We start from the raw sequence: 12,155 nt of genomic DNA on the forward strand, positions 1-12,155 counted from the left end.
GCAGGAGGTGCCATCATTCAGATGAGATATTAAACCAAGATCCCGTCTGCCCTCTCAGGTAGACGTAAAAGATCCCATGGCACTATTCGAAGAGCAAAGATGTTCTCCCCAGTGCCTGGGCCCAACGTTTATCTGTTAAACAACACCTAAAAATGGATGATCTGCTCACTTATTTCATTGCTCCGTGGGAGCTTGCTGTGTGCAAATTGATTGTCGCATTTTCTATATTACAACAGTGTCTACAATTCAAAAGTATTTTATAGGTTGTAAAGCACTTGGGGACATCTTGAGATTATGAAAAATGCAGTAGAAATGAGAGTCCTACTTTCAGCAGGAAAGTGATTCCTGATACAGTCAGACACTGGGAAGATCTCTTGAATAGAAAATGTTTTTTCTGACAATGTTGCACTGGGGTTTCAGTCTAGATCTTGTGTTTAAGTTTCTAGAGTGGGACTTGAACTTGCAAGTGAACGAGCTATCAGTTGAGCCAAGCCCAGCATGTTGGCCTTTGCTAACGTGGCAAAGTTATTGGCATTAGACATTGAGTCAGGAACTAATGGGCATAAATTTAAAACCATTGCGAAAAACATAATTCGGACATGAAATACCCTACTAGAAGCATCCTCCATAACAAGTGTTAAGAGGGAAAGGTATAGTTATTTGGAAAAGAGAGAGAAATGAAAGGGTACAGGGAAAGGTCAAGACATGTGACTGTTGTTAGCATTTTCAGAGAGCTGGCAGAGGTGTGATGGAAATGACCTCTTTCTATGCCAGAATATTTCATGATCCTGCGGTGGTAAAGAGGCAAAACTTAGTATCATCAACCTAAGATGATCCTTGCACCTCTGAATTATTGTCAGAAAGAAGCAGCTTTCAAAGGAAAATTGGATGGGCACTTGAAGGAAATAAACTTGCAAGGCCGCAGGGATCGAGCGGGGCAGTGGGATTGACTGGAGTGCTCCGTGGACAGCCGGCATAGACTCGATGGGCAGAATGGCCCCCTTCTGTGCTAGAAAATTCCATGATTCTATGGTAGCAAAAGAGTCAAAACTTATTATCATCAACTTAGATGAGAAAGGAGACCTTGCATCTCTGAATTATAGCCGGAATTTTACAGACTCCCCCCCCCGACCACCCCCCAGGAGCGGGCTGGTGGCGGGAGCGGAGTGTAAATTGATTGGGAGGTGGGGAGTGCCGTTCCTGTCACCTTCCTGCCCCCGCTGCAATTTTACGAGGGATGGCCCGCCCGCCCCAGGCCAATCAAGGCCTTTAAGTGGCCAATTAACTTCCACTTAAGGGTCTCCTCCAGCCGCTGCTGGTATTTTACTCAGGCTCAAGGCCCCAGAACGCAGCCAGGTAAAACCTGGCGGCCTCCTGATTGGGCACCCTGTGCCCGTTGGAGGGTCACTCCCGAAGCCCCAACCGTCCCCACTGAAAGAAAGCTCCCCCCCACCAACCGACCCCTCCTTGCCTCACCAGAGCATAGGCAGTTGTCCCCGGTGAGGCCCCAAAAACTTACCTTCCAAAGCCATCGTCATTCTTGCTGCTGTGGTTGGGTTGCAGTTCCAGCAGTGGTCACTGCTCCCAGTGGCATTGCTGAGACTGAGAGCTGCTGGCCCGTTGATTGGCTGGCAGCTCTATTAGGCAGGACTTCCTGCCTCTGAGAGGTAGAAGTCCCACCCAAGGCCAATTAAGGGCCTGGGGAGTGTAAAATTCCGGTGTGGCTCCCAAGCCTGGCGGAGGCGGGCTTGCCCCCCCACCCCCACACTTTTTAGCCAGCGGGCGGGGCCTCCCACCCAACATAAAATTCTGGCCTACGTCACCAAGAAGCAGCTTTCAGCAGAATAAGAACAGCTGCCATGTGTGTTTGACCCAGTTGGCTAAGCCATTGTCAGGGTATTGTGAAAATTAGGACTGAATTGATCATCTGTCAACTGCAAAAACACAACAGCAACAAAAAATTGTATTTGTACAGAATCTTTAACATATTAAATATCCCAAGATGATTCACAGGAGTATTATAAAACATGACCCCGAGCCATATAAGGAGATGTTAGGGGAAATGGTCAAAAATTGGTCAAAAAAGTAGGTTCTAAAGAGCGTCTTAAAGAAGGAAAGGTAGACAGATGAAGAAGTTTAGGGAGGGAATTCCAGAGTTTAGGGCCCAGGCAGCTGAAGGCATGGCCGCCAATGGTGGAGTGATCAAAATCAGGGATGCAGAAGAGACCAGTACTAGAGCAGTGTAGATATTTCAGAGGTTTGTGGGGCTGGATGAAATTACAGAGATAGGGAGGGGTGAGGCCATGGAGGGATTTGAAAACAGGGATGTGAATTTTAAAAAGAAGGTGTTGCTTGACAGGGAGTCAATGTAGGTCAGCGAGTACAGGGGTGATAGGGGAATGCGACTTGGTGCAAGTTAGGATACAAGCAGCAGAGTTCTGGATGACCTCAAGTTTATGGGGAATAGACCGTGGGAGACCAGGCAGGAGTGGATTAGAATCATCAAATCTAGAGGTACCAAAGGCATGTATGAGCATTTCAGTAGTGGATGAACTGAGGCCGGATGGAGTTGGGCAATGTTATGGAGGTGAAATAGGCAGTCTTAGTTTCGGTGCACACCAGACCACGTATCGATAATCCTTGGCTTTATAAATAGAGGCAGAGAGGACAAAAGCAAGGAAGTTATGCTCAACCTTTATAAAGCACCAGTTAGGCCTCAGCTGAAGAACTGTATGCAATTCTGGGCACTACGCTATAGGAAGGATGTCAAAGCCTTAGAGAAGGTGCAGAGGAGATTTACTGAAATGATACCATGGATTTCAGTAATGTGGAGAGACTAGAGAAGCTGGGATTGTTCTCCATTAGAGCAGAGAAGATTATGGAGACATTTAATTAAGGTGCTCAAAATCATGAATGGTATTGATCGAGTAAAGGAGGAGAAACTGTTTCCCGTGGCAGGAAGGTCAGTAACCAGAGGGCACAGATTTAAGATTATTGGCAAAAGAACCAGAGGGGAGATTAAGAGAATTTTTTTTTTAACATAGTGAGTTATTGTGATCTGAAATGCGCTGCCTGAAAGGGCGGTAGAAGCAGATTCAATAGGAACTTTCAAAAGGGAATTGGATAAATAATTGAAAGGAAAATTTTGCAGGAAAAGAGCAGGGAAAGTGAGACTAATTAAATAGCTCTTTCAAAGAACCATCACAGGCATGATGGGCTGAATGGCCTACTCCTGTGCTGTAAGATGCTTTGATAATTAGAATCTTCATGCATTAAATTATTAATGTAGCAATGCTATATTGTATTTTGACACAGTATTAGATTTTCCATTGCAAACATTATTTAATCAGCAGTTCCCATCTTGACTGGCTCATAATTCTGATAAACGTTAACGAAGCTTGCCCAGGCAGTGTAGGTTAATCATTTTTTAAAAATTCATTCATGGGATGTGGGTATCACTGGCATGGACAACATCTATTGCCCATCCCTAATTGCCCTTGTGAAGGTTGTGGTGAGCTGCCTTCTTGAATACAACTGAATGGTTTGCTTGGCTGTTTCAGAGTCAACCACATTGCTGTGGATCTGGAGTTACATGTCGGCCAGACCAGGTAAGGACAGCAGATTTCCTTCCCTAAAGGACATTAGTGAACCAGATGGGTTTTTACAACAATCCAGTAATTTCATGGTCACCATTACTGATACTAGCTTTTTATTCCAGAATTATTTAATTGAATTATTTAATTTAATTCAATCGCTGATGATTGCACAATGTTCAGCACCATTCGTGACTCCTCAGATACTGAAGCAGTTTGTGTAGAAATGCAGCAAGACCTGGACAATATCCAGGCTTGGGCTGATAAGTAGCAAGTAACATTTGTGCCACACAAGTGCCAGGCAATGACCATCTGCAACAAGAGAGAATCTGACCATTTCCCCTTGTCATTCAATGGCATTACCATCGCTGAATCCCCCACTATCAACATCCTTGGGGCTACCACTGACCAGAAACTGAACTGGAGTAGCCATATAAATACTGTGGCTACAAGAGCAGGTCAGAGGCTAGGAATCCTGCGACGAGTAACTCACCTCCTGACTCCCCAGAAATTGTCCACCATCTACAAGGCACAAGTCAGGAGTGTGATGGAATACTCTCCACTTGCCTGGATGGGTGCAGCTCCAACAACACTCAAGAAGTTTGACACCATCCAGGACAAAACAGCCCGCTTGATTGGCACTCCATCTACAAACATTCACTCCCTCCACCACCGACGCACAGGGGCAGCAGTGTGTACCATCTACAAGATGCACTGCAGCAACGCACCAAGGCTCCTCAGACAGCACCTTCCAAACCCGTGACCTCTACCCCCTTGAAGGACAAGGGCAGCAAATGCATGGGAACACCACCACCTGCAAGTTCCCTTCCAGATCACACACCATTCTGACTTGGAACTATATCGCCGTTCCTTCACTGTCGCTGGGTCAAAACCCTGGAACTCCCTTCCTGACAGCACTGTGGGTGTACCTACCCCACATGGACTGCAGCGGTTCAAGAAGGCAGCTCACCACCACCTACTCAAGGGCAATTATGTATGGGCAATAAATGCTGGCCTAGCCAGCGAAGCCCACATCCCATGAAAGAATACAAAAAAATAAGTCCCCTAGCTCTCAGACCTGAAACATTAACCCTGCTTCTTACTCCACAGAAGCTGCCTGACCTGCTGAGTATTTCCAGCACTTTCTGTTTTTATCTCAGTCCAGTCTTCTGAATTCTTTATCCAGTAACATAAACACTATGCTATCCTCCCCCGATTTGAATTCCGCAAATCTGGTTGTTTGTGACTAGAGAAGAATTCTAGGATTGTTGTAATAAATCCAACTTTTTTTTATTCATTCATGGGATGTGGGTGTCACTGGCAAGGCCAGCATTTGTTGCCCATCCCTAATTATCCTTGACCTCTGAGTGGCTTGCTAGACCATTTCAAAGGGCAGTTAAGAGTCAACCACGTTGCTGTCGTTCTGGAGTCACATGTAGGCCAGACCAGGTAAGAGACGGCAGATTTCCTTCCCAAGAGGACATTGGTGAACCAGATGGGTTTCTACAACAATCAATGATAGTTTTCTAACTTACAATTCCAGGCTTTTAATTAAGTAATTGAATTTAAATTCCACCAGCTCCCACGGTTGGATTTGAACCCATGAACCCAGAGCATTAGCCTGGGCCTTTAGATAACTAGTTCAATGACATTACCACTGCACCATCTTCCGAACCAGGTTGCTTATGTCTTTCAGGGAAGGGTGTCTGCCATGCCTAATCAGTCTGGCCTACATTTGACTCCAGTCCTACACTACGAGGGTGAATTTTAACTACCCCCAGGGCAACTAGGGATGGACAACAAATACTGCGTTCATGTAAGCATGGCCAGATGTTTTATATAAAAGCCACATACTGTGGAATAGTACTTGATGGTTTCAGTAGTAGTGCCCTGAAGATGTTCTGTTCCAAACTCTATGAGCTGAAAAGGTCATCAATCTACAGATAGCAATTGAATGAAGTTTGGTCTGACAGCCTAACTTCTAATGTTGCCTTTAAGACAGAGTGGTGTGAATGTGGAACTCGCTACCACAGGAGTGGTTGAGGTGAATAGTATAGATATATTTAAGGGGAAGCTGGATAAATACATGAGGGAGAAAGAAATAGAAGAATATGGTGATGGGGTGAGATGAAGAGGGGTGGGAGGAGGCCCGTGTGGAACATAAACACCTGCATAAACTAGTTGGGACGAATGGCCTGTTCCTGTGCTGTAAATTTGATGGAATTTTATATTTCTGATTTGGAATCAGTTTCTAGGTTTACTTTCATAGAGTCATAGAGTCATAGAGAGATGCAGCACTGAAACAGGCCCTTCGGCCCACCGAGTCTGTGCCGACCATCAACCATCCATTTGTACTAATCCTACATTAATCCCATATCCCTCTCACATCCCCACCTTCCCTCAATTCTCCTACCACCTACCTACACTAGGGGCAATTTACAATGGCCAATTTACCTATCAACCCGCAAGTCTTTGGCATGTCTTTCTTGGGCATATAATTTCCTGATTAGCTCTGTTGCCTGTCTTGCCCTCATCATTATATTCAGGAGGGAGGCTGCACTATGAACAAGGCAGAATTCAAATTTCAGTATGAGATGATTGCTCGGACTCATTGCGGGCTGAGATTTTGACTATATCAAGAAACAATGCTTTTCTTTAAAGATCTCCAACTTTACCTAATGATAATAAATTGTTAAAATCTCAAATGATTAATATGTATTGAAAGCAAAATGAAACTATTCATGGTCCCCTTATATTATTTAACAGCTGAACAATACATTAATCGACTTCTTTCATGTAAAGTTACACAGGTGCAATAAAATTATTACAATGCAAAAATTAGTAATGATAATAACATGGGGAATGCAATATGTAAGCAGCTTACTTACTTTTGTAAACTCACCTGGGACTAAAGCATTCTGAAGAGCAGGACTGTAGTTAATTTATTTTTGACTATTAATGTCCATGGAGGTACAAACATAGAGGAGCCACTAATTAAACCATGCCCAGTGGAATGATTAATGCTTCACACCTAATTTACTAATTGGTGGTCACTAAGTTCTGCAACATGGGGAATTGTTCATCCTTTTGTGATGTCTAAAGCTGTGGCTTTGTTATTCAATGATAAATATGTTTGTCTTGAGTGAATTCCTATTTAACCCTTTAAGTACCAATGAAAAGGAAAGTCATTTCATATAAAGTAGAACGCAAATTTGGATATGGATAACGTGTCACTTTGTTACTCTCTTTCTACCCTGTCAACTCTGTCATGAAGGTGCTTATATTATTCATATTTTTGAGGACTTGTGTTTAAAAGATTGTCAGAATTGGTTCATTTGAAAGACTGAGGAGATACCTGGATTTGTATTTTTTTTAAAAAAGGGTTGCTGGAAGGACACTTTGGACTTTTTTTTTAAATACTTACTGTAAGAGACAATGAAGTGCCAAATAAACATAAAGAGCCTTGCTGGCTATTGGAGTTGTTTACAGAAAAGTTACATGTCTAGGGTTATGGTTGTCAGGAGTTTGGGCTCTCCGATTTGGCTTCAACTGTTTGAAGATTCGGTTGGTGTATAACCTGCTAAGAGAAAAGCCACCCAACGAATCCTTTTCCACCTCTTTTGGAAAATCTTCTGAGAATCCAGGGTGATAGCTGAAACCACTGATGCAGTAATTGTCCCGAAAAGCCTGCAAGACTACTCTTCGATGTCTCCTGAACAGAACTGCTCCAGAAAGATCCCAGTGTCAGCCGTCTATGTCCACCTGGATGCCAGACCAAAGGCCATTTGGAACATTCCCTATCTTATCCCTTTTCTTCAAAAGATTGACATAACTTGGCCAAAGTATATTTTGAAAGTTGATATCTGCAGAGCCAGTTTTATCACTTTCTTTATTTTTTTCTTTAATTGGTGTGTGTGTATGTGTGTCAGGTTATTTTAGAAGGGTAGATATTTATACATTCATATTTCAAACTGTGTGTTAATAAGCTTTGCATCTTTATTGAATAAGTCTTGCTTTACAACAAATCAATAATTTTGTTGTTTATTAAAGAAACCTGGTTGGTGGAGTTTAATTCTGAAACTAATATAGATAAATATATAAGTGGGCGTATGGTCAACTGGGTAAAACATTTAAATATATGTTGTGACCAGTGGAGTCGTGGAACTAGAGACAGACAATGCATTCCTCCCATCTCGGTCATCACAACTCCTTTAATCATCTCAAAGACCTCAATTAGATCACCCCTTAATTGTACTCAAGTAAATACAAGCAGGGTCTATGCAAGCTGGCATCATAATTTAACCCTTTTAGTTTCGGTATCATTCTGGTGACTTTGTGCTGCACTCCCTCCAAGGCAAATATATTGTTCCTGAGTTTCAGTGCCCAGAATCTTCTTTTCCAAAAATATACTTTATTCATAAAAATCTGTAAAAATAACACGTTACAAAACAGTTCCAATTTGATATTCCAGAAAGTGCAAAAGCAATCAGTTTCCTTCGATACAGAACGTGAGTTTCCTCACAACCCTTGCCATTCCATTTTACAGGCAATGAACATTTGCATTACACAGAAAAAAACATATTTTGATGCATACAGTCCAAGGGTTTTATTTACATCGGTTCCAGGCCCCTGGTATACTATGGTGGGAGGACCTTACACAGTGGTCTTTCCCTATTGAGCCTTTGCGGCGTCTGCCCCAAGCTTTAGTGCGTCCCTCAGCACGTAGTCCTGGACCTTGGAATGTGCCAGTCTGCAACACTTGGTCGTGGACAGCTCTTTGCACTGGAACACCAGCAGGTTTCGGGCAGACCAAAGAGCGTCTTTCATCGCGTTGATGGTCCTCCAGCAGCATTTGATGTTTATCTCAGTGTGTGTCCCTGGGAACAGCCCATAAAGCACAGAGCTGTTACAGAGCTGCTTGAGATGAACCTGAACAAAAACCACTACAAAGTTCAGTGCCCAGAATTCATTGCAGTTACACCAGGTAGGATCTAACCAGAACGCTGTACAGCCTCTAACATAACAGCCACTCCTTTGTATTCCAGCCCCCTTGAGAATAACTAGCTTTTTAAAGCTTTTTGTATCTTTTCACAAGCTTTAGGTGATTTCTATCTTGGACCAATAAATGTCTTGGCTCGTCCACAGTTCCTAGCTTCTCACCATTTAGAACTTGGAAATGAAAGCCAAACAGTGCCGAAAGGAACATAGGGACATCGGAGCAAGAATAGTCTATTCAGCCCATCGAGCCTGGCCTGCCATTAAATATGATCATGGCTGATCATCCACTTCAATGCCTTTTTCCCCACACTATCCTCATATCCCCTATGTCATTTGTATTTATAAATCTGTCCATCTCTGCTTTAAACATACTCAATGACTGAGCTTCCACAGCCCTCTGGGGTAGAGAATTCCAAAGATTCACAACCCTCTGAGTAAAGAAGTTTCTCTTCATCTCTGTCCCAAGTGGCTTCCCTCTTATTTTGAAATTGTGTCCCCTGGTTCTAGACTCCCCAACCAGGGGAAACATTTTAGCTGCATCTACCCTGTCTATCCCTTTAAGTATTTTGTAGGTTTCGATGAGATCCCATCTCATTCTTCGAAACTCTAGAGAATACAGGCCCAGTTTCCCCAATCTCTCTTCATAGGACAGTCCCGCCATCCCAGGAACAAGTCTGGTGAACCTTCATTGCACTCCCTCTAAGGCAATAATATCCTTCCTAAGGAAAGGGGACCAAAACTGCATACAGTACTCCAAGTGCAGTTTAACCAAGGTTCTATACAATTGAAACAAGACTTCACTCCTCCTGTACTCAAATCCTCTTGCGATAAAGGCGAACATACCATTAGCCTTCTTAATTGCTTGCTGCTCCTGCATGTTAACTTTCAGTGACTTATTGACGAGGACACCCAGGTCCCTTTGTACATCTACACTTTCTAATCTCTTACCATTTAAGAAATACTCTGCACATCTATTCCTCCTACCAAAGTGGATAACCTCACATTTTTCCACATTATATTCCATCTGCCATGTTCTTGCCCACTCACTAAGTCTGTCCAAATCCCCTTGAAGCCGCTTTGCATCTTCCTCACAACACAAATTCTCATTTGTTTTGTGTCATCCGCGAACTTGGAAATATTACATTTGGGTCCCACATCCAAAGCATTGATATATATTGTGAACAGCTGGGGCCCAAGCACTGATCTCTGCGGTATCCCACTAGTCACAGCCTGCCAACGCGAGACTGACCCGTTTATTCCTACTCTCTGCTTTCTGCCTGTTAGCCAATCCTTAATCCATGCCAGTATATTACCTTCTATCCCATGTGCTTTAATATTGCTAACCAATCTCCTGTGGGGGACATTATCAAAAGCCTTCTGAAAATCCAAGTATACCATGTCCACCAACTCCCCTTTATCAATTCTGTTAGTAACATCTTCAAAAAACTCCAACAAGTTTGTCAAACATGATTTTCCATTCATAAATCCATGTTGACTATGCCCAATCAGATCATTATTATCCAAGTAAATAAAAGCAAAATACTGCGGATGCTGGAAATCTGAAATAAAAACAAGAAATGCTGGAACGACTCAGCAGGTCTGGCAGCATCTGTGGAAAGAGAAGCAGAGTTAACGTTTCGGGTCAGTGACCCTTCTTCGGAACTGACAAATATTTAAAATGTCACAGGTTATAAGCAAGTGAGGTGGGGGTGGGGCAAGAGATAACAAAGGAGAAGGTGTAGATTGGACAAGGCCACATAGTTGACCAAAATGTCATGGAGCAAAGGCAAACAATATGTTAATGGTGTGTTGAAAGACAATACATTAATACAGAAGAGGTGTCAACGGACTGAATATTGGACAGCAGCAAGTGCAAACATGAAAAAAAACAGTGGATAAGCAAACTGAACAAACTAAGATGAAATGAAATAAATGCAAAAAAAAGGTTGTAAAAAATGTAAAAAAGAAAAAAAGAAAAAACAACTAAAAATGAAAGTAAAATGGGGGGCTGTCATGCTCTGAAATTATTGAACTCAATGTTCAGTCCGGCAGGCTGTAGTGTGCCTAATCGGTAGATGTGATGCTGTTCCTCAAGCTTGCGTTCACTGGAACACTGCAGCAATCTCAGGACAGAGATGTGAGCATGAGAACAGGGGAGAGTGTTGAAATGGCAAGCAACCGGAAGCTCAGGGTCCTGCTTGCGGACCGAGTGGAGGTGTTCCGCAAAGCGGACACCCAGTCTGCGCTTGGTTTCCCCAATGTAGAGGAGATCACGTTGTGAGCAGCGAATACAGTATACTACATTGAAAGAAGTACAAGTAAATCGCTGCTTCACCTGAAAGGAGTGTTTGGGGCCTGGGATAGTGAGGAGAGAGGAGGTAAATGGGCAGGTATTACACCTCCTGCGATTGCAGGGGAAGGTGCCATGGGACGGGGACAAGGTGGTGGGGGTAATGGAGGAGTGGACCAGGGTGTCGTGGAGGGAATGATCCCTTCGGAATGCTGACAGGGGAAGGGAGGGGAAGATGCGTTTGGTAGTGGCATCACGCTGGAGGTGGCGGAAATGGCGGAGGATGATCCCCCCTGCTCTCATGCTCACACCTCTGTCCTGGGATTGCTGCAGTGTTCCAGTGAACGCAAGCTTGAGGAACAGCATCTCATCTACCGATTAGGCACACTACAGCCTGCCGGACTGAACATTGAGTTCAATAATTTCAGAGCATGACAGCCCCCCATTTTACTTTCATTTTTAGTTGTTTTTTCTTTTTTTCTTTTTTACATTTTTTACAACCTTTTTTTTGCATTTATTTCATTTCATCTTAGTTTGTTCAGTTTGCTTACCCACTGTTTTTTTCTCATGTTTGCACTTGCTGCTGTCCAATATTCAGTCCGTTAACACCTCTTCTGTATTAATGTATTGTCTTTCAACACACCATTAACATATTGTTTGCCTTTGCTCCATGACCTTTTGGTCAGCTATGTGGCCTTGTCCAATCTACACCTTCTCCTTTGTTATCTCTTGCCGCACCCCCACCTCACTTGCTTATAACCTGTGACATTTTTAATATTTGTCAGTTCCGAAGAAGGGTCACTGACCCGAAACGTTAACTCTGCTTCTCTTTCCACAGATGCTGCCAGACCTGCTGAGTGGTTCCAGCATTTCTTATTATTATTATCCATGTGTCCATTTATCACATCCTTTAGAATAGATTGTGACATTTTCCCAACTACTGATGTAAGGCTAACAGGTCTGTAACTCTCTGTTATCTCTCTCCTTCCCTTCTTAAATAGTGGGGTGACATTTGCGACCTTCCAATCTACAGGAACCGCTCCAGAATCTCTAGAATTTTGGAAGACAATCACCAATGCATCCACTATCTCCATAGCTACCTCTTTCAACACTCTGGGATGTAGAATATCAGGTCCTGGGCACTTATCAACCTTCAGTCCCATTAATTTCTTACTAATACTAATTTCCTTCAATTCCTCATTCCCCCTAATCCCTTGGATCTCTAATTCTGGGAGATTTCTTGTATCTTCCTCAGTGAAGACAGACACAAAGTA

General features: G+C 43.1%; 1 protein-coding gene across 1 annotated transcript in view; it reads left to right on the forward strand.

The window, feature by feature from the left end:
- The first annotated feature begins 3,594 nt into the window (after nucleotides 1-3,594).
- Nucleotides 3,595-12,155, forward strand: part of LOC137371110 (olfactory receptor 52E8-like) — a 29,730-nt gene continuing 21,169 nt past the window's right edge. Inside the window, exon 1 of the mRNA XM_068033056.1 lies at nucleotides 3,595-3,608. The gene's annotated coding sequence lies outside the window, so the exon portion shown is untranslated. The remainder of the gene's footprint in view (nucleotides 3,609-12,155) is intronic.

The sequence above is a fragment of the Heterodontus francisci genome, chromosome 6, assembly GCF_036365525.1.
Source record: "Heterodontus francisci isolate sHetFra1 chromosome 6, sHetFra1.hap1, whole genome shotgun sequence".
NCBI classification, from domain to species: domain Eukaryota; kingdom Metazoa; phylum Chordata; class Chondrichthyes; order Heterodontiformes; family Heterodontidae; genus Heterodontus; species Heterodontus francisci.